The sequence below is a fragment of the Lygodium microphyllum genome, chromosome 30 (genome assembly GCF_053477565.2).
Source record: "Lygodium microphyllum isolate KBCC chromosome 30, Lygodium_microphyllum_v1.1.10, whole genome shotgun sequence".
Lineage (NCBI taxonomy): Eukaryota > Viridiplantae > Streptophyta > Polypodiopsida > Schizaeales > Lygodiaceae > Lygodium > Lygodium microphyllum.
Window position 1 is genome coordinate 116,328,810 of NC_141164.1, and position 25,208 is coordinate 116,354,017.

Genomic DNA, 25,208 nt, shown 5'->3' on the forward strand with positions numbered 1-25,208 from the left:
TGATCTTGGACAAGAATCAAAGAAATATGATTGGTTTTTTAGACCAATCCAATCCATAGGTACTTACTTCAAGAAAAGGGTATTTTTTTTTTTTTACAATGAAATGTTTACTCTAACTAATGGTTTTCACTATGTTTGATATGTAGATGCTTCCAATGCATCAAGTTCTAAGTTGCCACAAAGACCTTTAGGTATACAACTTTAACAAGTCTTGGTATTTTTTGGCATTATGGATTTGTTTTTTTCTTTCTTTTAATAATCATTATTCTATGAAGAGAACAATAGAATTTATGTACTGTGCAGAGGAGAGTTTGCTTGCTACTCTTTGTTGGGATTTTGGCAAGGATCATATAAGTTTAGAAACCACATGATCAATGTAAAGTGTTTCTTGGATGATAGTAGAGGAGGTGTGCATTGGACTTGTGAGCCAAGCACAAAGGCAGTGATTTTATTGGGAACAGAACTTGTTGAGATCAATGGCACATTTTGTCACAATGATTGCAAGCAGGTAAGTTTGGAGGGAGTCCCCTTCTCCAATCTCCAGTGCTCATCATGTGCATCCATTCCCAAGGAGAGAGACTTTTGCATGTGTGTGTATCGAGACATGCACTCTAGAGGAGAAAGAGGATTAAGAGACACTCGAGGAGGTAGAAGATTGGATTACTTGACTCATTCTGAGATATTGAGAATTGCTAGGACTAAAAACATAATGGTTCAACGACTCAAAAAAGAAATATGGTTCACAAGGACAAAGGTTGCTACTTTGAGTGCAAAGGTGAGGAGTCTTCAAGAAAGTGTTTTTGAAGCCTTGGTATGAGGAGATGTAAAGAAGTTTTGCACTGATATTGTGAATGCACATAAGCATGGCTTATTTGAGGGGAAGAAAGCTTTGTGGGACTTTTTCATTCACATCTCTCAAAACATAGGAAGAGTGGGTCAAGGAAAGCGATATTCTGATACAACAAAAAATCTCTTTGAAGTTGTCAAGATTTGGGGAGGCACAAGATTGCATAACTTTCTCTCCATGAATCTTCAAGGTCCACATCTTTCAACTACATATAGGGCTATGAGAAAAGCTCTTTGTTATAGGACTGGATTGAGAGAGGATGTATTCAAGCATGTGGCAGAAACATATAAGCATCATATGTTGAAAACTGGGCTTTCCATGGGAAGTGTACCTGTCATTGTTGCTAAAGATGAGACTATGATCAAGAGGATGGTGAGATGGATAGAAAGAGATGATCAACTTGTTGGTTTTTGTGGAAAGAAGATAGATCACACATGCATTTCAAATTTCGTAGTACTTGTGTGAGATGATGAAAATGAATATCATAGAATTGTTGATGCATTTGAGCATAATGTGATTGCCCACTATGCAAGAGTATTGATTGCAAATCCTCTTGCTGAATGCTTGCCAAAGTTTTTTCTTCTTATACAACTAGCTTGTAATAGGTTTTACTCTATGTCCATCAAGGAGCAATGGAAAGAAGTCAATTTGCATTGGAATATGTATATGAAGGATGCGATTGGACTTGGTTATGCTTCTGATAGAGATTCAAGGCAAAGAAAGCTTATGGTTGAAGATTATAGCTCTCTTACAGGTGTTCGATACTCAATTCCTTGGAAAAGTTGGCCATTCAGAGCCTCTATGGAAGATGATGGAAGCATCATTGGATTACATGACCAAGATTATATAAATAATGGAAAGAAGATGATTAATCCTCTAGATAATGCATCCAAAAGATTAGTGCTTGGTAATGATCTTGTCACCTTGAATCATGTAGCCTTGGTATATCAAAGTTTCAAGGTTGATAATCATGGTTTGCAAGAAGGAGATATAGAGAGAAAAGATAGACAAAATTGGAGATCATCACAGATGATAGCCAGACGTAATGTTCAAAAATTTTTAGAGCTCTTGCAGATGAGATCCAATCATTGTCAAGAGCGAACAATTGGTACAAAGGTGCATCTCTCAATTGTGGCAGTATACATTGATATTTTTATATCTCCTACGCTCAACTTGTATGGAATGGTATCCTTCTTTTTTAGGTACAGAATTCATGTTATCTATTGAACATATATAAATAATTAACTGATATTGTATGTTCATGTTGTTGCTATGGTAGCGCCATTATGTCTTATTAATCAGTTGATTTATGATGTTTTATTAGGATTTGGCGCATATGGATCACCAAGCATGATGTATATACGCTCAAGTAGAACTTCATTAGTAGAGAAACTTTCATGGGCATCCAACTGTCATGTCACTTTGTGCTTCTTCTCATAAAGATCTTCAGAGACAGATATAGTCACTTGGCAGTTCCTTTATCTTCTACGGGATCTGATGCTTGTGAGAATTTATTTAGTAAAGTAGGTGGAATGGTTAGCAATGAGAGGTGTTATGATGGTTGTGACTTGTTGAGTAGTGTAGGAGCATTGAATAGAATTTCAGAGTTTCAAGAAGGTTCAAATCTAAGTTTTTTGGCAGCTCACTCAAAGCAAGAAAACATATGGGTTGATATGAATCATATGCCTGGCATTCCTTTGGAAAATTTAAATGACTACACAGTTGTGAGTACTGATGAGCAGATTTTATATGCATCAAAGGAGTGTTTAGTAGAAGAAAAGGTCATGTGTCATGAGCTTGGTATGAAAGGTGAAGCTTCATGGGGTGCCTCATGGGAAGAAAAAGATATCTTAGAGCATCTTGAAAACAATGCACATGACAATCTTGAAGAAGAAAAAGAAGTTTCATTGGATGATTTTGTTGGAGATGTAATCATGGATACAGTATTGGATGTTGATGAAGAGGATACAATTGCACAAAGTGAGCTTCGCCATGTCATGGATTCTGTAATTGACAATGAGGAGAATGTGGTGAGGCAAATATCACCTTTTGTGGAAGTTGATGGGAAGACTTTGTGCAAGAGCACACTTGTGAGCCAGTTGAATGGAAATCCAATGTTATCAAAGGATAGATTAACAAGGGTAAAAAGTGGAGTATATTTTCCATTTGAGATGAAGTCAAAACCTCAAACCAATACTTGCCTTGGAATAGGATATGATTGTGCGGTTCTATTTGAAGATATTATACTTAGAGATAATACAAAGCTCAAAAGAAAAGGCAAGGTTGCAAATACTAGTCAAGGGGTCAAGAAAAGCATATGGTACCTTGGAAGGGTAATGAGTATGAGAATGAAGCTAGGAAATTGTATGAAAGAGACAATGGCCCCTTTTGATATTCTAGATCGTCCTCCAAATGTGGAGATTCATCTAGCATGGTATCAAAAAACCAAAGGAAGTAGATGCTACACATATGATCTTATTGATAATCAATCAGTGTCCTTTGAATCTATAATTGGTTTGGCAAATTTGAGCTATGATCCAATATCAAAGAAATATCAACTTGATCCCAATGAGACTATAAGATCTTCAACGACTATGTAAAAGATAGATAAGGTAATTTGAAGTGCATAGAGTAAAATACAAATGTATAATAGTTTTAATCTGTTGTCCTTATGTATTAGTATTAAATTAATAATCTTTTTTTTCTTTGTAGGTTGAAAGCTGCTATGTATACATCATACATGCTACCAAGAAATATCAAATCACCTTTGTGGTCATCTAGTTATTGTGTAATTTGAGTTTTAGATCCATAAACATTTATGACCATTTTGGGTGTAATTTGAATTTTAAGGTCATAAACTCTCTCCATCACTCATGTGCACGAAGCAGCTTGCAACCACACTTGGCAATAACTAGTAGTTTTGGGTCCCCATCTCAACCACCAATATGCAATAGAAAAGGCATATGGTTGCATTGGGAATCCTTTCATGGTGAAGAAAAATATATGTATTGATAATCTTATGGTAATGAAGCAAAGTACATTGCAACATTACAGTTTTGGAGGTATCTTCAACATGTATTTCATTCAAGGATATTTATGAAGGGAAGTACTTTTAAACACATACATGTGATGCTTGTGTTGTTGCTACTCTTTGCTAAGTTCACTCATTCATGTGTACTCTAATTTGTGACTACTAACTAGATGTTAGTATCAAGAATTTCAAGGTGCTTGGTAAGAGGTTAAACCCAAGTTTTTCTTAGAGAAAAAATTAAATGTTTAATTTTTGTTTGATTTTTTTTCTTGATTTGTATTAATCATAGTGTGGGAGGGGGGGAGTTGGCACTCTCCCATGGCTTTGGTAGAGAGATACAACTCCCCTTCTTCCAAAAAGAGCTTGGTGTCCACTTGGTGTAGTTGCTTTAAGTATAAAGGGGTTTGATTCCCCTACTCTCTCTCCTCATGTGGTAAGGGGGCATGGGCACTCAAAAACATTGAAACACATACTTCGATGGTATCCAAGTGCCACTACATAAATCACTTTGTGATATGACCATTTTGATACTTTTAATTGCTTAGGATAATTCCAACTTTTAATAAGAAAGTTAGTATATGTTCTATGAAGACTTACATTTAAGAAACATATATATATCTTATAAGCTTAAATAGGGGGATATATTAGTCTTACAAGCTTCATAAATAGGGGTTTTTTTAGAAGTCCTTGCACGTAGGTGACATGTCTTCTTTACTATGAGTGAGCCCCCCGTGTTCATGACCCTCCAGTAGGAATGAGGTGTATCCTTGATATACCATCTTCTTCATGGTTCATGATCTTCGAGAGTCTCCTGTGGCCACACAATGGACATGCATGATAACCTGAGGTAACCAGACATATTCCAACACCCCTATTTAGTCCACACAAACTGAAATGAGCTATGTTAGATATCAACAACAAGAACGAAAGCCTACTTACCTGACCACTCCCCGAATCACGAAAAGTCATGTATGTTCCACATGAGAAACATGAGTGACTCGTATATTGGTTGACCATTGACCATCATGCTTGCTCATATCTTCCACGCGGCGACCCCCTCCTCCCACAAAATCTTAAGCTCATCAACTACACATTGTAAAAAGTTGAGTGGAGACCAAATGGGTTCATGCCATCAATAGCAAGACCGAGCCGAAGATTCCTTGGCTCTCATGCAAATCCTGAAAAGGTAGAGTCAATGTGGCTCCATGCACGTGAATCTGATGATATTCGTTGGACTCCATCTATGGATCTATTGTGTGCATGCCACATTGTCAAACTCGCTATGCCCAACGTACAAAACATATGACGTATATGCAAGATAAGTACAAATTATCTAAGAACTTTCTGAGGGATGGTCCACCACACTTTGTGCATGTCTCCATAGTCCCATACTCTCCTTAAAATAGCACGCAGTCGTTGACATATGCATGGATGCTATTGTAGTCCATGCCAAGCTTTTGTAAAACATGTTGTGCATTATCATGAGACTTAGGCATTGTATTTCTAGATGGTAATATATGATACTTTAGTAACTTGAAAAAAAATCATAAAACACCTGGAAAAAGTATGTGTTTTTTATAGTGGTGCCAAAAAAAAACAAAGGAGCATACATAGAATGTACTTGAATAGCTCACATTCGCATCGCTCCACCCGTATTTTTTTGTACACTTAGGAGTGCAAGAAGTGTCTTTAGGCGAGATAATTGGCACCCATCATATAATGGCATGGATGCTTCCTCTCTTAGCGGATCAGATGTCTTGACATCCATGGGCATAAATGCATTGATCATTGCCTCCATCTCAAGCTCCAAGATTGGAGGAAGGCCCAAAAGGCTACCTGTCTCCTCTAGTATTGTGACAGTATAAATTGAGTCTTGCCTTCCAAGTGGTAGATTGGCTCAAGCACTCCATTCGTCGCATGCCCACGAATTCTTCTAAACTGGCCGCAATAGGTGCATTCCTCCTTCGGATGAGATGTCACCTCCATGTATAAATTTTACAGTCACGTCTAATGTTTTTGTATATGATATTCAATTAGTTTGTGAATATAAGGCATGATTGATACACACTTTTCTTACCGTTCACTCAAAGTCTGAGATCATGTGATCAATGTTCTCTGGAACTCGTCAAAGCATTGTATGTGTTCTAGACAAGCGACACTTTCATCTGATTGCCAGCTTGCATTGAGAGTAAGGACACGGGATACATTGATTAAGATATGCCTCGCAATCTTGAACATCATGACCATCATCGTTTTCCATTTTTTCAATGTTAAGACAAACAAGAGCTTTTGTTCTCATTCTCTTTTTCCAAGTGGTTCTCATTCTCTTACAATACATAACGAACTAGTTTAATATACATTATTTAAAGTCCATATAAACCTTCTTATATTTTAACTTGAATTTTTAGGAGCTATTGAGCTTGCACAAGTAGAAGGCAAAGAGTCATATTTTATTTAAGTTTTTCCAATAGCTAAGAGACATTATATCATGATAAGAATCTTATTATAAAGATTCACCCATGGAAATTAGATACACTAATAGTATGGTATAATTGAGACTTAGTAAAAACCTCTAGGTTTTTGTATTTTGAAGAAAGGTCTCGAGATAAACTTCTTTAAAATAATTTTGCCAGTGAGAGAAACCTAGAATGGTAACTCTATCAGTCTGAATCACTTTAGTTACTTCCTAACAAATATAATAATTTAGATTAATTTTTCTTTCTCCTATAAAAATATTAGGATTAACCCTAGATTTCTTCAAAATAAACATATAACAACTTTTAGATTTTCCATCCACTATATCTACTTAAGGTTGGTTCTAACATAGGAAAGATGATCAACATTGATAAAGCAATACATCCTTTCAATGCCATTATTTACCCATGTAGCTCTAACTATCCCACCCTCTCTTTTATTTCAAATCATATTGAGTATGTGTATTGATATCATAAAATATATCATGTATATTGGCACTACTCTTAAGTACATCTATTTACATTACTTGGAATATGCCATGTTGTATGATTTTGAATGGAAAGATATAAACATGCTATGTATACTTTGAGAAATTTGAGGACAATGTGTCAAGTTTACTCAATCTATTTGCATAATGTATCACAATGTTTCCAAGAATAGATATAGAGGAATCTATGATAGGAAGAGAAAAAATAATTAGTAATTTGCCCACTTTTTTTTCTCAGAGTGGTATCGCAAATAGCGATGCTACTAATTTGCATCAGAAACGCCCATCGCTATATTCCCATTCCCTTATAGTGTCTTTCTCCATCATGAAAGGTGTTGGATATGGAGTGACATGTACATTGCAACATTAGGTATTGAGTGTGAGCAAGGAAGTTGAAAAATAGTGACATAATATGATCAATGGATTTCAAAGTAAATGGAGGAAAATCACGCCATCACCTTGCAAGAGAAAGGATTGACTGAGCAAGGAAACTGAAAAATAATTAGCAAAGAAACATTGAATTGAAAATTGAAAGATTTCCATCTCAAACAATTAATATATATGTGTGTCCATGCACATGTACATGCATGTATATGTGCATATGTGTGTGTGCACATATTTATGCAAGTCTGAATAGCTATATGTGAATAAATGTTGGGATGTTCTCAGTACATAAGGAGTGTGTTCTAATCCACAAAAACCCAAGCATGGCATTTTGCCGCAAAGAGTTTGAGAGAGAGTGAAAGAGATCATGGCTTTGGGAGGGAGAGGGAGAGGAAGAGAGAAAAAGAGAGAAGGAGAGCTTCTCACCACCGCCACTGCTGCAGTTTACAAAGAAGAGGGAGAAGTGCACGAAGGAGGAAGAGGGGCCGTCGCGAAGAGGAGACAAAGAATCCATCCTCAAGCCTTTGCGGTAAGTACATTGCCTCCTCTTGGTTTGTTATTGTTCATTCTTCTTCTTCTTTTTGTTTTTCTTGAGGAATGAGGTGCATTGAAGGAGAAAGAGAGGAAATGAGAGAGGGAGAAGAAGAGAGAGAGAGAGAGAAAGAAAGAAAGAAAAGAAAGAAAGTTATATTATCGTCTTCTAAAGACCAAAACTGGCCTATGAGACAAACTGTGATACAACTGACGAGGTCCAGCTATCCAAAATAAAAGTGCTGAATTAAAAGCTAAAAACTGGAAACTGAAAATAGGGTGCTATGAGTGTGATAAGTGTCATGTATGTGTATGTGCGTATGTAGCTTTGGTACTCCAGATAATGGCTACAAAGGGGGAACAAATGTCGGCTGTGATAGGGGAACAACTGTCGGCTGTGATAAAGTAGTGCGATGTGTATATGTAACAGATGCAGGGAGATATACTATCCTGGGATGTAGTAGCAGTCATCGAAGTCGCTAATAGTAGGTGATCCCTCCTGGATGTAGGATGTGGTACATCGGCGGTGGAGAAAGAGCAAACTGGAGATCTGAGATCCAATGTGTCGAGTGTTGTCGGATCTCAGTCTGCTGTCGATGTAGATCAAGAATCCTTCGGATCTCCTGTCGGTGTGGCTGTGGGGTCCAAAACCCACGGATCCTCATGCGGCGTCAGGTACGCTGGTCCTCAGCCTGCTGTAGTGTGAGCTCGGAGGTCTGGCTAGAGGCTGCTACAGTAGCTCTCACTCTGTCTGTCTGAAAGAACTGTGTAATAGTCGTCTGGGTGGGCCCCTCTCTGACTGGGACCCACTGTGTGCTCTGCCCTCTGATGTGCCATGCCTCTCCCAGAAAACGACCAAATGATCTCTGATCCATATCAGTCATACATCCCTGAAGTGAGCTGCTCAATGTGTCTCTAGATCTCAACTCTAAGTATGACCCGGGCATCGGAGAACAAAATGCTCCTCACTCTCCACCTCTGATCTGCAAAGGGGGCATATCCTCTCCTCCCGTGGGATGCCACTGGCTCTGCCACCCTCAATCATAAGCTGATGTGATGATACCCTGAGCTGTCCAATAAGAACTCTCAATCGATGTGGCATATAGATCTGCATATATCTCGAAATCTCTATGAATCCCTGCTCTGATATGCTCAAGAATTGTGTATAATAATGTGCCATCTTCGATGGCAGTGGCTGTGCAGGGCTGACCCATGTCCTCTGTATATAAATATGCCATATCTCCTGTTTGATGACTCTGTTCCTCTCAGAGAGAGAGAGGGTGTAAGTGGGAGCTTGAGGATCATATAGAAGAGGTGGGAGTCTATCAATGTCCAGCCCATGTCTGTCAAACCAAGCTCTAGTCTGTGCATACCATGATGTGGTATCCCCCGCTCGAGCCATCTCCTGAGATGCCATATATGCTCTGTATGCAATGCAATCTCTGTCCATATTCTGAAATCTGTGTAGGAAGCAGACTGTCTGAAATAATGCCTCGACTAGCATGGGCGGTGTGGCAAGCTCTACTCGCACAATGTCATGTGGGACTGAGGCCTTGCTGCGAATCAATCTAGATATCATGATCACCTGAGGTCTCTCCATCAATGTCCATACATAATCGGCAAGGCCTGGCCCCCATATAGCTGCTCCATACATCAGTTCTGGAGTGACTAGAGTATCAAAGAGCCACCCCTTGGTGCGGGGCTCCTGGAAATGTGCCTGATGACACTGTCGCTCCATTAGAGCCAATGCTGAGTATCCTCTAGTGAGGCGGTCACGAGCTGCCTGTGTCATCGAGAAAGTCCCTGAAGCTGCTGCAAAGGTGACTCCCAAATATACATATGATCCAGTGACCTCAATACTCCCTCGTGCTGCCATGAAAATACTCTGTCTGCGTATCTGAGCTGATGTATGGAATATAAGAACCTTGGTTTTACCAGGTTCACTGTCATGCCTCCCCGTATGCAAAAATCATCCAATGCTAATAAATGCTGCTGTAATCCCTGAGCTGAGTCTGAGACCAACACAATGTCATTTGCATATAGTAAGATATGAAGTGTGGCTCCACTGAGATCTATACCTCCACCGGCTCGCTGTTGAATAAACTCTGCTATCTCATCAATGTATAGCCCAAATAGAGTCGGTGAGAGTGGGCATCCTTGTTTCACACCAATGGTGCTCACAAGGGGATCTGATATACCTCCCGGACATCTGACTCTGCCAGTAACCGCTCATATAGTGCATAAATACCCCACATCATGTCATCATCCACCCCCAGATCAAGTAGGCGTCTGAAAAGCCTCTCTCTTGGAACCATGTCAAAGGCTTTGTAGAAATCCACAAAGCAACAGTACAATCTCTGTTTCTTCACTCGTGTCTGGTCGATCAAACAACGGAGAGTGAAGATGTTGTCTATGGTAGAAAATGCCCGTCTGAACCCTGCCTGTCCGGGTGTGCACATGCACTCTCTCTCTGCCAGCGTGCTGAGCTCCTCCTCCATCACCGTGCCATAAAGTTTGGCCAAAACTGCCCCAATCATGATGGTCCTATATGTGTTAGGATCCATAGGATTCTGTGACTTGTGGATAGGTACAATGGTGTGCTCTGTCCACGAGTTAGGGAACCCCTCAGACAATGCACGGTTGAAGAGGTGAGCAATGAGTGGAGCCAATGTGTCTCTGCCATATGTAATATCCTCTGCCTGAAGATCAAATTGGTCTCGAGCATGGCCATCCTGTAACCGTGAGATAGCATGTTTCACCATACTAGTGGTGAAAAATGATGAAATACCTAGTCTCGGTGTACATGGTGTGGGTATCAGCGGCTATGCGGGTACATGATATAAACTCTGTGCATATCCATGCCATACTGCAGGGTCATGTATCGGTGTGGGTGAGGGTGGTTCTCTGATCTGCCTCCATGCCTCTGCACAATCTCTGCTCATAAGAAGGTGGTATATATCCCAATATCTCTCCTCCTCCCATTCCCGCTTTTTACGGCGGGTCAAGCGGTGCATGCATCTCTGCGCTTGTCTGTGTGTGATCTCTCCTCTGGCCTCCAAATCGCGTAGTTGTCGACGTAGATCTCTGCACTCATCATCATACCACCTGTTCTGTGGCATGGTACCGGTCCGAGGGGGGTGCGTGTATGTGTGATGTGGAAAACTGAGTGTAGCAGAATCATGCAGAATGCGTGTGATATCAATGGTCAGTGTATCAAGGGGTGGGTATGGATCAAGTGACGTGATGTGCTCCTCTAGATGCTGTGAGTAAACATGTGAGAGCTCATGAGTGAAGTGTATGGTAGTATGCATGTGGGGTATGATATCTGCAGGTGGTGATGGTAATGAGGTGAGGAGTGAGAAACTGAGAAAGGTGTGATCGGCACCGAGTGGAAGTCTCCCAAGGCTGAAGGACTCGATAGTATGCATCCCATCGATTGGTCCAAGAAGATAATCTACAGTACTCTCGCCTCCCCCATATGGGAAGCATGTAAGACCTCTTGAATATGGCCATCATGCCATCCCGTTATAAATAACGAGATGATGTCTACTACCAAGCTCAAGTAAATGCCCTCCATACCCTCTGGTGTCTGGCCCAGTATCTACTGACTCCCTACTGATCCCCAACTCCTCAGGGTCTAATGCTCTCATGATCTCTGGCTGCTCCATATCAAAACTCTCACACTGTCAGCTCTGTGTGTGCCCGTTGAAGTCCCCCATAAGGAAGACCTCACCCAAACTAGAATACAGAATAATGTCCTCTGAGAGCTGTGAATAAGGGGAGGGGGAATCTCTGGCCTGAATATCACCCTGCGTAGTAGCATATCTGGACCCTCGTGGTGAAAAGTAGCATACTGCCATATAGATCCATCTCTCATTTGATATCTGCACTCTGATCCATATGTAACTGGCCTCCTCATCTCGTCTCACTAACTAGATATGTCTCTGTATCCCCTGACGAAATAGAACTGCCACCCCTCCTGAGCCCCTAGATGTGCTCTGCCTAGTAGTAGCTCGGTATGCAGATACCCACTCAAATCGTGTAATGCATGGAAGCCCTCTCTCTGGGCTCTCGTGTGTCTCTGTGAGGCATATAACATCATGGTCGGGTAAAATATCCTCAAGTCTGTCCAGTCGTGACCATAGGGAGCCATTGCAGTTCCAAATTGCCACACGTATCAGGGTCTCCTGTACAGTCCTCTGCCCCGTCTCATAGGCCACGCCCCCCTATTTGGTGGGGCGTCCATCTATAAAAATTCGGCCATCTCAATAGAAGGCCTTACGGCCTTCTCTACGTGCTTGGAGTATCTGTGGCATGCATGCTCGTCTGTGTGCAATCTACATCTGAGTCAGGTAGAGAGAGAGAGAGAGAAAAAAAACATGAAAGATAACAAAGAAAGAGAGAAAAAGAGAGAGAAAGGGAGGGAGAGAGGAGAATGAGTGAGAAAATGTGAGGGGGCGAAGAGGAACAAAGAGAGGGACAACAAAGAAAGGGAAAGAGAGAAAGAAAGAGAAGGGGGAGAGAACATGAAATGAAAAGTGCAAAGAGAGGTGGATAAATTATATTAGGTTAGTTAAAAAACTAAAGCTACTCTTCGAGGGAAGTGGGTGTTTAAATTGCCCATGTATTTTTAATACAACAAAGTGGTCTTGGTTAGCCAAGATGATTCCATTAAAAAATTGAAATGCTAGATTAGGTCAAGTTAGGAATATCGAATGTCAACTATCTTAGTATGTCATCCTAGATCCAAATCAATGTTATTTTAGGGGGCCTGAGTTGACACTATACCTTATTAATAAAGTGGTTGATGCATATCACTCCCCCTCATATCTCACTCTCTTTAAACCAATGCAATGTTCTACTTACGTTTGAGAGATGATAGCAAAGTAGTTATCTTAAGCTAATGTTAGACAACCATGGTAGGAGACTATAGTCACAATTTAGGCTTGCTTTAGGTGATCCTTGTGGGGTTGAGGTGGAACTTTCTCTACGAGTTGAGGTAGACTTAAGTAGTTTGAGGTAATGGAGTTTGATTATTATAAGGGAGTTTTGAGCAGAAGTTACATTGATTACCTCTTGATAAATTTGTGCCATTAGGATTCGGTGGATAGACATGTTACAAATATAGATATGCACCTAGATATGACTATAGTCTCTAGATTTGCAAGGCTATATACTCTCTAGAATTTGGATGAAAAGGGATCAATTTGTGCACACCTTAGATTGACCTTATGATCTTTCTCCATCATGAAAGGTGTTGGATATGGAATGGCATGTATTGCTTTATCAATGCCGATCATCTTTCCTATATTAGAATCAACCTTAAGTAGATATAGTGGATGGAAAATCTGAACGTTGTTAAATGTTGATTTTGAAGGAATCTAGGGTTAATCATACTGTTAATGTATCTAATTCCATGGGTAAATCTTTATAATAGGATTCTTATCATGATATAATGTCTCTTAGCTATTGAAAAAACTTAAATAAAAGATGACTCTTTACCTTCTACTTGTGCAAGCTCAATAGCTCCTAAAAATTTATGATAAAATGTAAGAAGGTTTATATGGAATCTTAATAATGTATATTAAACTAGTTCCTTATGTGTTGTAAACCAAGACGTTTCAGTTGTTAATTCTATTGAGTTACAAGAGAAGAAATCGCTTCTCAAACATATTAAAAAAGAAAAGGAGAATGAGAACAAAAACCAGTTGTTTATCATAACATAGAAAAAATGGAAAACGATGATGGCCATGATTTCCAAGATCATTGTCCAAGATCGCAAGGCTTATCTAAATCAGCGTGTTTCGTGTCCTTGCTCTCAATGCAAGCTGACAATCAGAAAAAAGTGTTGCTTGTCTGTAGAACGTGTAGGATGCTTCGACAAGTTCCAATCAGGGATCATTGAGATCAAGCGATCTTAGACTTTGAGCGAATGGTAAGAAAAGTGTATATCAATCATGCCTTACATTCATAAAATAATTGAATATCATATACAAAAAAATTAGATATGGTCGTAAAATTTATAAAGGGAGGTGACATCTCGTAATGTCTCATCCCAAGGAGGAATACACGTATTGCGGGGCCAGTTAGAAGAGTTTGTGGGCATGCAATGGATGGAGTGCCTGAGCAATCCACCACTTGGAAGGCACAACTCAATCTATACCATCCATACTAAAGGAGATAGGCATCCTTTCGGACCTTCCTCCAAACTTGGAGCTTGACATGGAGGCAATGATCGATACATTGATGCCCATGGATACCCAGACGTCTAATCCACTAATAGAGGAAGCCTCCATACCATTATATAATGGGTGTCCAGTATCTCACCTAAAGACACTGCTTGCACTCTTAAGTGTGCAAGCAAAATACAGGTGGAGCGGTGCAAGTGTGACTGAGCAGGTACATTGTACGTACGCTCTGTTGATTTTTTTTTGGGACCATTATAAAAAACACTTGTGCTTTTTCTTTCAAGGTGTTTTATAAATTTTTTCAGGTTGCTAAAGTATCATATATTACCACTTGAAAATACCATGCCTGAAATTTCATGATGATGTGTGACATATTTTATTTGGCATGGACTATAATAGCATCCATGCATGTGTCAATAATTGTGTGTTGTTTCAAGGAGAGCACATGGCTATGGAGACATGTCCAAAGTGTGGTTCTCACAAGTATCGACAAGACTTGCAAGGGCAAACCATCTCTCAAAAATTTATTAGACACTTTTCACTTATCCTGCGTATACATCACATGTTTCGTGCGTCGAGCATGGTGAGCTTGACAATGTGTTATGCGCAGAATAGATCCATAGATGGAGTCCAATGAATATGAGAAGATTCATGCGCATGGAGCCACATTGACTCTACATTTCCAGGATTTGCATGAGAGCCAAAGAATCCTCAGCTCGGTCTTGCTTTCCTAATAAAAGCATTTAGATTGTGTAGGTATTAGTAGCAATTTTGATTTAAACAAAGTACCTTAGTGCTTACAAGCACTCATCTGTAGCTCATGTTGCTAGAGATGGTAAATGTATGTTGACTCTTTGAGTAGAGGAACTTCTAAAATGAGATTCTAAGAATAATAACACACTCTATAAGAGTTGACTCAGTGACTAAAATCACTATTGATAACCAAACATTGAAAAAATTTAAAAATGGATGAAGCTTGAAGCTCATGGATTTGGCTACCAAGCTTGAAGCTCATGGATTTGGCTACGATTTCTGCAATGTCATCCACCACGACGACTAATGTCCGCCTTTATTGTGCCAAGCTGAATTGCCCCGACTTGTTGAAGAGTTCCTTAGAAGGAACAATGAGCTGAAATGGCCTCCTTTGTTCTCCCCAAGTCCTTCATCAGAGGTGGGTCTAGTTTGGCTATGGAGGCAAGAGGTAAAAGATGAAGATGATGGACTATCTTATGCACTTAGTGAGGCTAAGGGTATAGGAAGCTAAGGGGATCACAGGAGGCTCTGATACCATGTTTGAAAGTAGAGTTGCATCATTGGAATGTGTGCACAAGAGGGAGAAAGAGGCTCAAAGTACAAGAACAAATTCTTGTTTAATAAGTTGCTCAAGGTACAACTTGGGTACACTCTATCTCACACTTGATAGTGACCCATAGGCTATTTATATAGCCTCTGCCAAGCTAGGGTTAGGGTTTCCCTTGCCCCTAAGGCTATTCACACCCATCTGCCCTTATACTTCCTTGCTTATAGTGGGTTCCTATGCCTATCTTCTAGCACTAGACACTATTTAGTCAAGAATATGGATGTCTACCTCCATCCATCAGTTGATGAGCTTAAGATTTTGTGGGAGGAGGGGATCATTGTGGAAGATATGAGCAACCGCGATGGTCGACGGCCTTCCAATATATGAGCCATTCTCATGTGGACCATACATGACTTTTCGGGATTCTAGGAGTGCTCAGGTAACTAGGCTTCCATTCTCATTGGTAATATCTAATATAGCTCATTCAAGTTCATGTTGACCAAATAGGGGTGTTGGGATAGGCCTAGTTACCTCAGGTTATCATGTATGTTCATTGTGTAGGCCATAGTTAGACTCTCAAAGGTCAAGAACCATGAAGAAAATGTATATCAAGGACATGCCACTTTCTTGCCAAAGGGTCATGAACTGAGGGAAGGTCTTCTTGGACGACCTCCAGCATGAATGAATGAACAAAGCTAGTACGAGTTAAAAATGGTCCACATGGAGTCACATCCAAACAGAATGCGACGGTTCTCCGTTTTCTATGAGTTGCCATATTGGACCCACTTACAGATCAACCACTTGTTGGATCCCATACATATTTTCAAAAATATGGGTAGCTTACTATGGGACCACATCATAGGAAAGAGAGACACTGCAGGGGCACAAATGGATTTGAAGGGGAGGTAGGCAAGATGGAGGCGCTTTGGCCACAGTCGAGGTCACAAAGCTACAATCGAGCCATTGATGTTTGCTTGCAACTACCTCGCGCTCCTTGGGTTCTGTCCACTAAAGAAGAGCACATTGTGAAGTAAATTATTAGGTCTATCCGCATTCCGGCTATGATGCATTCTCTCATATCCACTTTTTCTAAAGACGACTAACTACCAGGGCTAAAATCCCATGATTGGTATAAGATATGTTAGGTATCTTCTAGCCTCGATTGTAAGTGGCTTGTATATTTACTATTTAGTATTTAGTTGGTGTTTGTAATGCTTTTTCATTTGTGGCAGTTTGTCTTACCGATCGTGATCATGGGATGCCTCACTCCAGAAATACACGGGGCGATTTACAAGTTGTCAAATTTAGTGCAATGGATCTCACATAAGGAGATCAATATATCCTCTATTGAATCTACAAGGCAAGGAGTAGTGGAGATGGTCTGTCTCTTTGAGAAGTACCTGCCCACCAACATGCTCATGATACAAACCCACCTCCTGGTGCATCTTGTAGATGAAATGAAGATTGCGAGACCCATCCATACGCAATGGATGTTCTTCTTGGAGCGCTTCATGAAAACCCTGAAAGGCTTTGTGCAACAATGAGCTCGGCCAAAAGGTAGTATGGTAGAAGATTGGCTGGTACCGAAGGCATTAGTGCATATTTCACAGTGGCTACCAACGGTGGATTCAAATAACAGTATGCTATGGTTACTGAAGGATGATGATAGACTAACCGGAGATGTGGTGGTTGGAAATGGAGCAGAAAAAAGGGTGGATGCTGCAATGAAGGAGAAAGTGAATCATTTTTGTATGTTTCACCATGCATCCATGGAGACAAGGCTCGCTAGGTACGAGCAAGCCAAGAAAGATCGAGAAGAAGCACGATCAAAATCTCAATATAGTATGCATCAAGGAGATATCGTAGTTTATGTCTATGCGATTGTCTATGCAATGGTTACATGGATCTTTAATCGCAGCTTCTCATGAGACTTCTCAAGAGAAGGGATAGAGGTCTCTATTGAGAAGTTGGAATTCTCGAGGGGATGTAGTCTGAAGGTGACCACATGTTTTATAATCTATCGTATCTAGATTTTATATATGACAACTAATCTAGACCTTTCAATATACAATACAAAATATACAGTGCATCATGGTTGCATGGGTGACATTTTTGTGTCAAGTGCATCGAAAAAATGCACTCACAACGGATTATGGTGTCATGACAAAGTTGAAGCAAGAGAGTTGATGGTGAGCCACAAATCCAAACATTGTTATACATGAGATTGAGTATTTTGGAAACTTGCAAAGTGTTATCTTAGTGGATGACCGTAGCTTCTCCATGATCATATTCGATGTGTAGTGGTTCAAAGTGGTATTTGAAGGAGCCAGGGAAACCGTTCGGCAAGGTCCATCTGGATTTCTCGAAATAGATTCCAAGAAAAGATAGATGGATCTGCACGACACGTTTTGTCTAACCAGTCCATTGTGAACAAGTGTATGAACTATTCTTTTAAATTTTTTCAGGGCACAGATATGCCACAAATGTTGAATCTCTCTTATATGTGATTTTGAATATGTAATTTTCTATCCAAATCCTCAACAACCTTAATGGTGGTATGTTGTGCCTTCAGCTCCTTGGAGTGCGAGATTGCATGATGAAAGCAATGTTCATAGTGTAGATAAGGAGAGTATGCTGGTGGAGGGGTCGATATTACAAGGGGTAGATGTCAAAGATCGCTTGGAGCGAGCGTATAGAGAAGGCAGAATTGGGTAATGATGACAGAAAGACAGGAGGCCAAGAATTCTTTGAGAACAAGGTGGACTCATCCTTTTGTGGTGACTTGTCTATCAATCTTCCAGTCTATGTGGACTTGTGCCAAGAGATTCACATGGGACCATAGGCTACATCATGCTTGCAACATCCACCTACTCAATCCGTTAATGAATCACTTATAAGGGTACTCTAGAATATGCATTTTAAGTAACATTATTATTTTTAGATTTACATTACCGTGCTTTGCTTGAATCTTTATATTTATTATACTAACATCACTTTTTGTCTGTGTAGATAACTTTGACGATATTTGGAGAGCAGGATGAGTCGAGGGATGAGTGGCAAGGAGTTGCAAGAGATATTTACACATATGTCTCTAGATCATCAGATGGCCGAATTCAAAGATATGATGAACCAGGAGCTGTCTTGGAAACCATCAAGCCATTCCATTAGATCTACTTTGGCATGCTCTGATGCTTCAGTTTCTAGTAGATGAGGTCGATTCTCCATGCTGGGATTTTGCTCAATCGTCTACATAGGTGGCATCCCTATGGATGTTACTCTGAGAGATACCACCCTCATGGGTACACCTCATGTATAGGAGTCTCCTGTGGTTATGCCTAAGAGTGTAGTTGTAGATGGGAGAGGACACACCTTAGACATACCCCAAAGGGGTATGGATACCTCGTAGATGATAGGTGTGGAGCCGTAATCATGAATGATGAGGGGAGGAGGGTGATGTATCGCACGAGAGAGTTGTGCCAACAAGTTTTTCGGCCTAACATCTTGGACCATTGGAAGAACATACCTGAGGGAAGCAAGGACTACATAGTAGCATCCTTGCACAAGGAGTTTCTAGTATCCAGTGCATCAAAGAGGTTTTCAACCAGGTAGATGATGGAGTGCATGTGTGCGTACATGTCACAACACAGACTATCAGACGCATGCAAGGCACTCCAGAGCAGCATTTCAAAGCTCGAGTGGCTAGACCCAAATGACTGGCGGAGACTCATGGATGAGGCTACAGATTCTCCAAGACGTTAGTGACAGTAGCGGCAAGCAACAAGGGCATGATTGGAGACAAGAGTGGTCCATTATCTTGGGAGTGGTGGCCATAGGACTTATCTAGAGGACTTTGTAAGTTTTACTTTTCTTCTTCTCGTTTTCTTATTTACAATATCACTTGTAATGACAATCGTGTTTCTAACAGCAGTTGTATTCTATTTTCTTTACAACACTCCATTATAAATCATGATCCCACTGGCCTGAAGACTTGATATGCAAAGAGACACAGTTTCACTGCATTGAGATTGATAGATTGTATGCATCACGGGGGATTGAATAGTAGTAATAAGGAGACGTCACCTGCGTGTAAGAAATATATGAAAATGCCCCTTATCTAACCTCTATTTATGCGACCTTACCTTATAAAATGTACATTCCTTCCCTTAAATAATCCCCCTCCCTTACACTCATGTGGTACCATACGGTAAACCCTAGTGGACTTCTCGAGGTATGCATGCGGTGGCCCAGTAAGTCAAACATCTTTCTTGTCTGTAGTTACTATTTTTTTTTAAATGCATTATGCATGGTGAACTCATGTGTAGTTATTCATTTTGCTGAGTTTTTTCAATACTCCTTTGCGTTGGGACAAGCTTTCGGATTGGATTCGTAGAGTGCATATCCTCTTCTTTTTTGGTCATATGATTTGTGCAGACATCTTCTATGTACTATGTTGTTTTTATCCTTTTTATCTTGCCATAATTCCATGAGTTTTCATCAGCAATCTTGTACTTATTCCATGTATCAGTCTTGTATGTTTAAGTACATTTCGCACTCATCTTTACAACCATTGCATACTTAACATGTAATCAATTTGTAGAATATAAAAACATCACATATGTGAGAAATGCGGGATCTAGAGCATGGCAGTGAGTTATGGTGGATGAAAGGAGAAGTGTGGACTCATGATGGAGAAGACAAAGACACTATTTGTTACACAAGTGAATTAGGTTCCAAGATTGAGACTTGGACTCATAAACACAATCTTGTGTATGTGGACAATGACATTAACACTTCACTGAAAAGAAAAGAGTACTATCATTGCATTAAGAAAAGGAAGCAAGTACAATGCTTTATAGGAAAGTAGGAAACTGCAGTAGGCACCATTGTGCATATGGGATAGGTTAGCCTGCATATCCTTGACCCTGAAGCTCCATACAAAGAGGCTGTTTTAGTGAGTGTGACTGATTCTCAACACCCCTCCTCAATCACAACTAAAAAGGCACAAAGTGTGTAGAGGCTGTAATGAGAACCACCTACAAAGTGTGGCACACCACAAACATGGTAGACACCAGAGGCTGTTGCAGAAAAGGCTAAGTGTGGGCACCAAAACATGATGGACATCCAGAGGCTATAACAGGGGCCTCACAAAGTGTACAGGGACTGTAATGCCAAGTTACATAAGGAGTTTACAAAGCTTATGGTAGGAAGCATTAGGGCAAGGAAATACAAGGCTTTTAAAACAGTCTATCAGAGTTATGAGAGTAGAAGGACTGATGAGTCTTGTCCTTCCGATCCTGGTGGTCTTCATCTTCATCTTCTTCTTCCTTTGCTCCATTTTCTTCTTCTTCTTTGACTCTGACTAGATAGGCCTTTTGGGATCTCTTTCTTGCGTGGCAGAACTTCTCGGTGTGTCCGGTCCTTTTGCAGAAGTCACAGAAGAGCTGATCCTTCTTGCCTTTGTACATGTTGCCAACATATAATGCATGCTCATCTCTAGAAGTACTTGGTTCTTCCTTAGTTTTTAGCTTCTTTTCCTCTTTTAACAATGATGCCTGGATATCAACAAGTTCAGGATTTGGCATGTTGATTAAAGGTGTTGATATATTATTATATTCAGGAGGCAAACTCTTAAGTAGAACACCGATGCAAACATCTTCATCCATTTTAATGTTGATTCCTACAAGTTGGGTTAGGAGTCCTTCCATGTAATTGAGATGTATGGCAAGTGATGTGCTGGACTTCATTTCAAGCCTGAAGAACTCAATCAGGAGACCAAAATTTGATGATTTAGATTGTGCACCAAACAGGGTGTCAAGTCTTTTCCATGTATCCTGTGAGGTCTCACAGTTATCCACATGGTGGATATAACTGTCGTCTAGCTCTAGTTTGATAATGGCTTGGGCTCTGTCATCATTCTTTTGCCAAGTAGTTGCAAGGTCCACGTCCCAAGGTTTCTTCTCTTTGCCATTTGTGATGGCCCAGGGACCCTTTTTCATCAAGATGAGCTTGATGTGGGTTTGCCAGGTGTGAAACCCGACTCCTTTGAATCAAGCATTTGGAGAGTCTTTTCCCATGTTGAGGTTGCAAGATCAGTAGCAAATCAACACCAGAATTCTGAGATTTTATCAGTAGAAGAGCAGAATGCAGTGTGTCAAGAGACACAGTTAGTGATAGTGTGAAAACACACTATGTCAGTGTTGATGTTGAGCTTGATTCTTCTTGTTCGGGATCGTTCGGTCATTCTTCAATCTTCTCAGGTCCTTCCCCTCCTTGATTTGATGCTGGGTCAATGGATTAGAGTGACAGAGGCTTGGGTTGAGTGTTAGGAGAGAGAAAAACTGAGAAAAAAAGCTTGAGAAATTTTTGGCTATGGTGGAATTAGGGTTTCTGAGACAAGGGCCTGGTTTTTCTCAGATTGCAGGAGCTATACTTGATCATTTCCAAAAAATTTTACATGCCTAGGAAGCTTGCTTCATGGGCTATCAAAGCCCTATGAAAAACATCCAGATCACTGGCTGTATGAAGCACGCAGGGCACTCGATTAGATTCGGCGCAGTTTAGGACAGGTTTCCGCGATTTCTGTAATGCCAGGGTCAGGGCGTAGCAATGTTGTCGATTTATGTACCAAGGTGAAGCGCCTTGAGTAGAAGAACAATCCCCTAGAAGGAAGTTTTTGAAGATATGCTCTACAGAGAGAGATATGAAGGCTCCATGAAGGGTATGTCCTGCAGGTCACAGTTGAAGGCTATGGCAGTGACTGGGAATTTTCACAATGCTGAGCTTCAGATGGTCAAATGTCCTAGATTGATGTGATAAAGGGAAGCTTGTGAGTTGGGGAATACTTTTTCAGAAGGAAGCTCTAAGAGATTTGACCTATGGAGTGAGATATAAGCAGCTCAATCTGACAGGGTGCTGCTGGCTATGGCTGCCATGGAAGCTTCAATGAGGATAGAGTTGGGAGATGAAGTCATGAGATGGAACTAAGCTAACCAGAGATTAACATGAGCTGAGAGAGAGCAGAGGAGAGCTGAACCATGCCCGACTAGGCTCTGATACCATGTGAGAAATGCGGGATCTAGAGCATGGTAGTGAGTTATGGTGGATGAAAGGAAAAGTGTGGACTCATGATGGAGAAGACAAAGACACTGTTTGTTACACAAGTGAATTAGGTTCCAAGATTGAGACTTGGACTCATAAACACAATCTTGTGTATGTGGACAATGACATTGACACTTCACTGAAAAGAAAAGAGTACTATCATTGCATTAAGAAAAGGAAGCAAGTACAATGCTTTATAGGAAAGTAGGAAACTGCAGTAGGCAACATTGTGCATATGGGATAGGTTAGCCTGCATATCCTTGACCTTGAAGCTCCATACAAAGAGGCTGTTTTAGTGAGTGTGATTGCTGATTCTCAACAACATAGTGCTATATGTGATGGTAGAGTAGCTTGTTGTCCTCCCATAATTTTTTTTCTTTGTAACTATCGCTATTAGCATCGCAAATTTAATGTACGCGTCGTTATATTGGCATTGTAATATGCGTTGCAAAAAACCATCACTATTTGCGACGGTATTTTGTATCGCTACTAACATCGTAAAATTGACAAAAATTACTATGCTAATAGTGACACAAATACATATACAAATAGTAATGGTTTTATGGAGAAGGTAATACTAAGACATTTAGCGACAACATGGGCAATTTTTTTAATGAACAATTTCGTTGCTTTGAATGTTAGTATGAGGCATGTATATTGTACTGAGATCATAAATTCAACCTAAGGTGTGCACAAATTGATCCCTTTTCATCCAAATTCTAGAGAGTGCATAGTCTTGCAAATCTAGAGACTATAGTCATATCTAGGTGCATGTCTATCCACCGAATCCTAATGGCACAAATTTATCAAGAGGTAATCTATGTAACTTCTGCTCAAAATTCCCTTGTAATAATCAAACTCCATTACCTCAAACTACTTAAGTCTACCTTGTAGGGAAAATTCCACCTCAATCCAACAAGGATCAACCTAAAGCAAGCCTAAATCATGACTATAGTCTATTACCATAGTTATCTAACATTAGCTTAAGATTACTTTGCTATCATCTCTCAAACTCAAGTAGAACATTGCATTGGTCGAAAGAGAGTGAGAAATGAGGGGGAGTGATATGCATCAACCACTTTATTAATAAGGTATAGTCTCAACTCAGCCCTCGCGAAATAACATTGACTTGGATCTAGGATGAAACACTAGGATAGTTTACATTTGATCCTGACTAACTTGACCTAATCTCCTCAAGTAAAACAAACAAAAGAAAAGAAGAAAGAACAAGAACAAACCAAGAGGAGGCAATGTACTTACTACAAAGGCCCGATGATGGATTCTTCATCTCCTCTTCGCGACATTCCCTCTTTCACCTTTGTGCACTTCTCCCTCTTCTTCACGAACGGCGGTGGCAGAAGCTGGCAGTGACAAGCTCTTCTTTTCTCTCTTTCTCTCTTCCTCTCCCTCTCCCTTCCAAAGCCATGATCTCTTTCGCTCTCTCTTTTTCTTTCTCTCAAATTCTTTGCGGAAAAATGCGGCACTCGGGTTTTCACCACTTTTTTTCTCAGAGTGGCTTCGCTTTTTGCATCTTTATGACATAAATAGCGATTACACTAATTTGCATCGGAAATGACTCTTGTTATACTCCCATTCCCTTAGTGGCTTGCGATAGCCTCTGGATGACTACCATGTTTGTGTGGTTCCTCACACTAAAGCCTCTACACACTCTATGCCTTTCTGATTGTGATTGAGGAGGGGTGTTGAGAATTTAGGCAATCACACCCAGTATAGCCTCTTTGTATGGAGAAATTGGACTAAGGATATGCAAGTTTACCGAATCCCATAAGCACATTAGTGGAAAGTGCTACCTACCCAAAAGGCTATAAAGCATTGTACTTGCCTATCATTTGAATGTAATGTCATTATACTTTTGTCCTTTCAGTTGTCTCATTGTCATTGTCTATATAAACAAGATTGTGTTTATGAGTCCAAGCTTCCATCTTGGAATCTAATTCACTTGTGTGATTGTTTTTGTCTCTAAGTCAATGTTATCATGAGCCTTGGATTTCTCTTTCATCCTCCATAGCCATGCTCACGATCCATGCATTTGAATAGTTCATAGAATGTTTGTTCTATGCATAGCACAAGACTCTCTATGATAATCAATGGTGATTCTTGTGAAGGGTGTCCGAATATGTAGTACTTCCAAATTCAGCTGCCATTGAAGTAGACAATGGGTTGACCATTTAGAATTTCAAGTTCTACATTCCTAGAAGTGGCTGTTGGCTTTACATTGTGGGGGGAAGTCAAAATATATAGATGAAATTCTACATTCTAAGCAGCTTTATTTTGCCTCATTCCCTTTTTCTTATTCATACATTTGTGGGCACCATGATGATGGCACATGGCCTAGTTGCCTGTAAGTCTAGCATGCAATAGGATCTCTAAGGGGGGTATGTCTCACTCAAGACCTCATCCTAACATCATAATATGAACCGATTGATAATTCATAAGGATTAGATGTCCTTCATCATAATAGACAAAGGGATTTGTGTATTCCTTTTCTTCAATGGGTTCTTCTATGTAGTAGACTAGGGTATCACTAGGTAAGTGTGTGATGAGTAGGGATTGAGGTATTCTTGAAGGATTAATTTCTACTCGTTGAGTGGTTGCTTGAGAATTTGATGGAGATGGAAGTGCCAATGGTTGTCCAAGTGGGGGATGTTTTTTATATTTAATACCTTGATTGTATTGTGGATAGGAAATTTTTAATCGAGCGATCCTTTGAGGGGCTCTACAATAGGTTGCCTCATGGCAAAACTTCTACAAAAAGCACTGCACACTCGTGGTGGCCTTAAAGACTTTAAAGGGAGATTCTCTCTGCAGAGAGTGTATGCACTATATGTTCTAGAGATAAGGTCATG

At 40.3% G+C, this 25,208-nt stretch overlaps 2 pseudogenes; both read left to right on the forward strand.

Moving 5' to 3' along the window:
• The first annotated feature begins 604 nt into the window (after window positions 1-604).
• LOC148010263 (uncharacterized) lies at window positions 605-1,995 on the forward strand (annotated as a pseudogene).
• Window positions 1,996-2,024: 29 nt separating this feature from the next.
• Window positions 2,025-3,628, forward strand: LOC148010264 (uncharacterized; annotated as a pseudogene).
• Window positions 3,629-25,208: the final 21,580 nt, after the last annotated feature.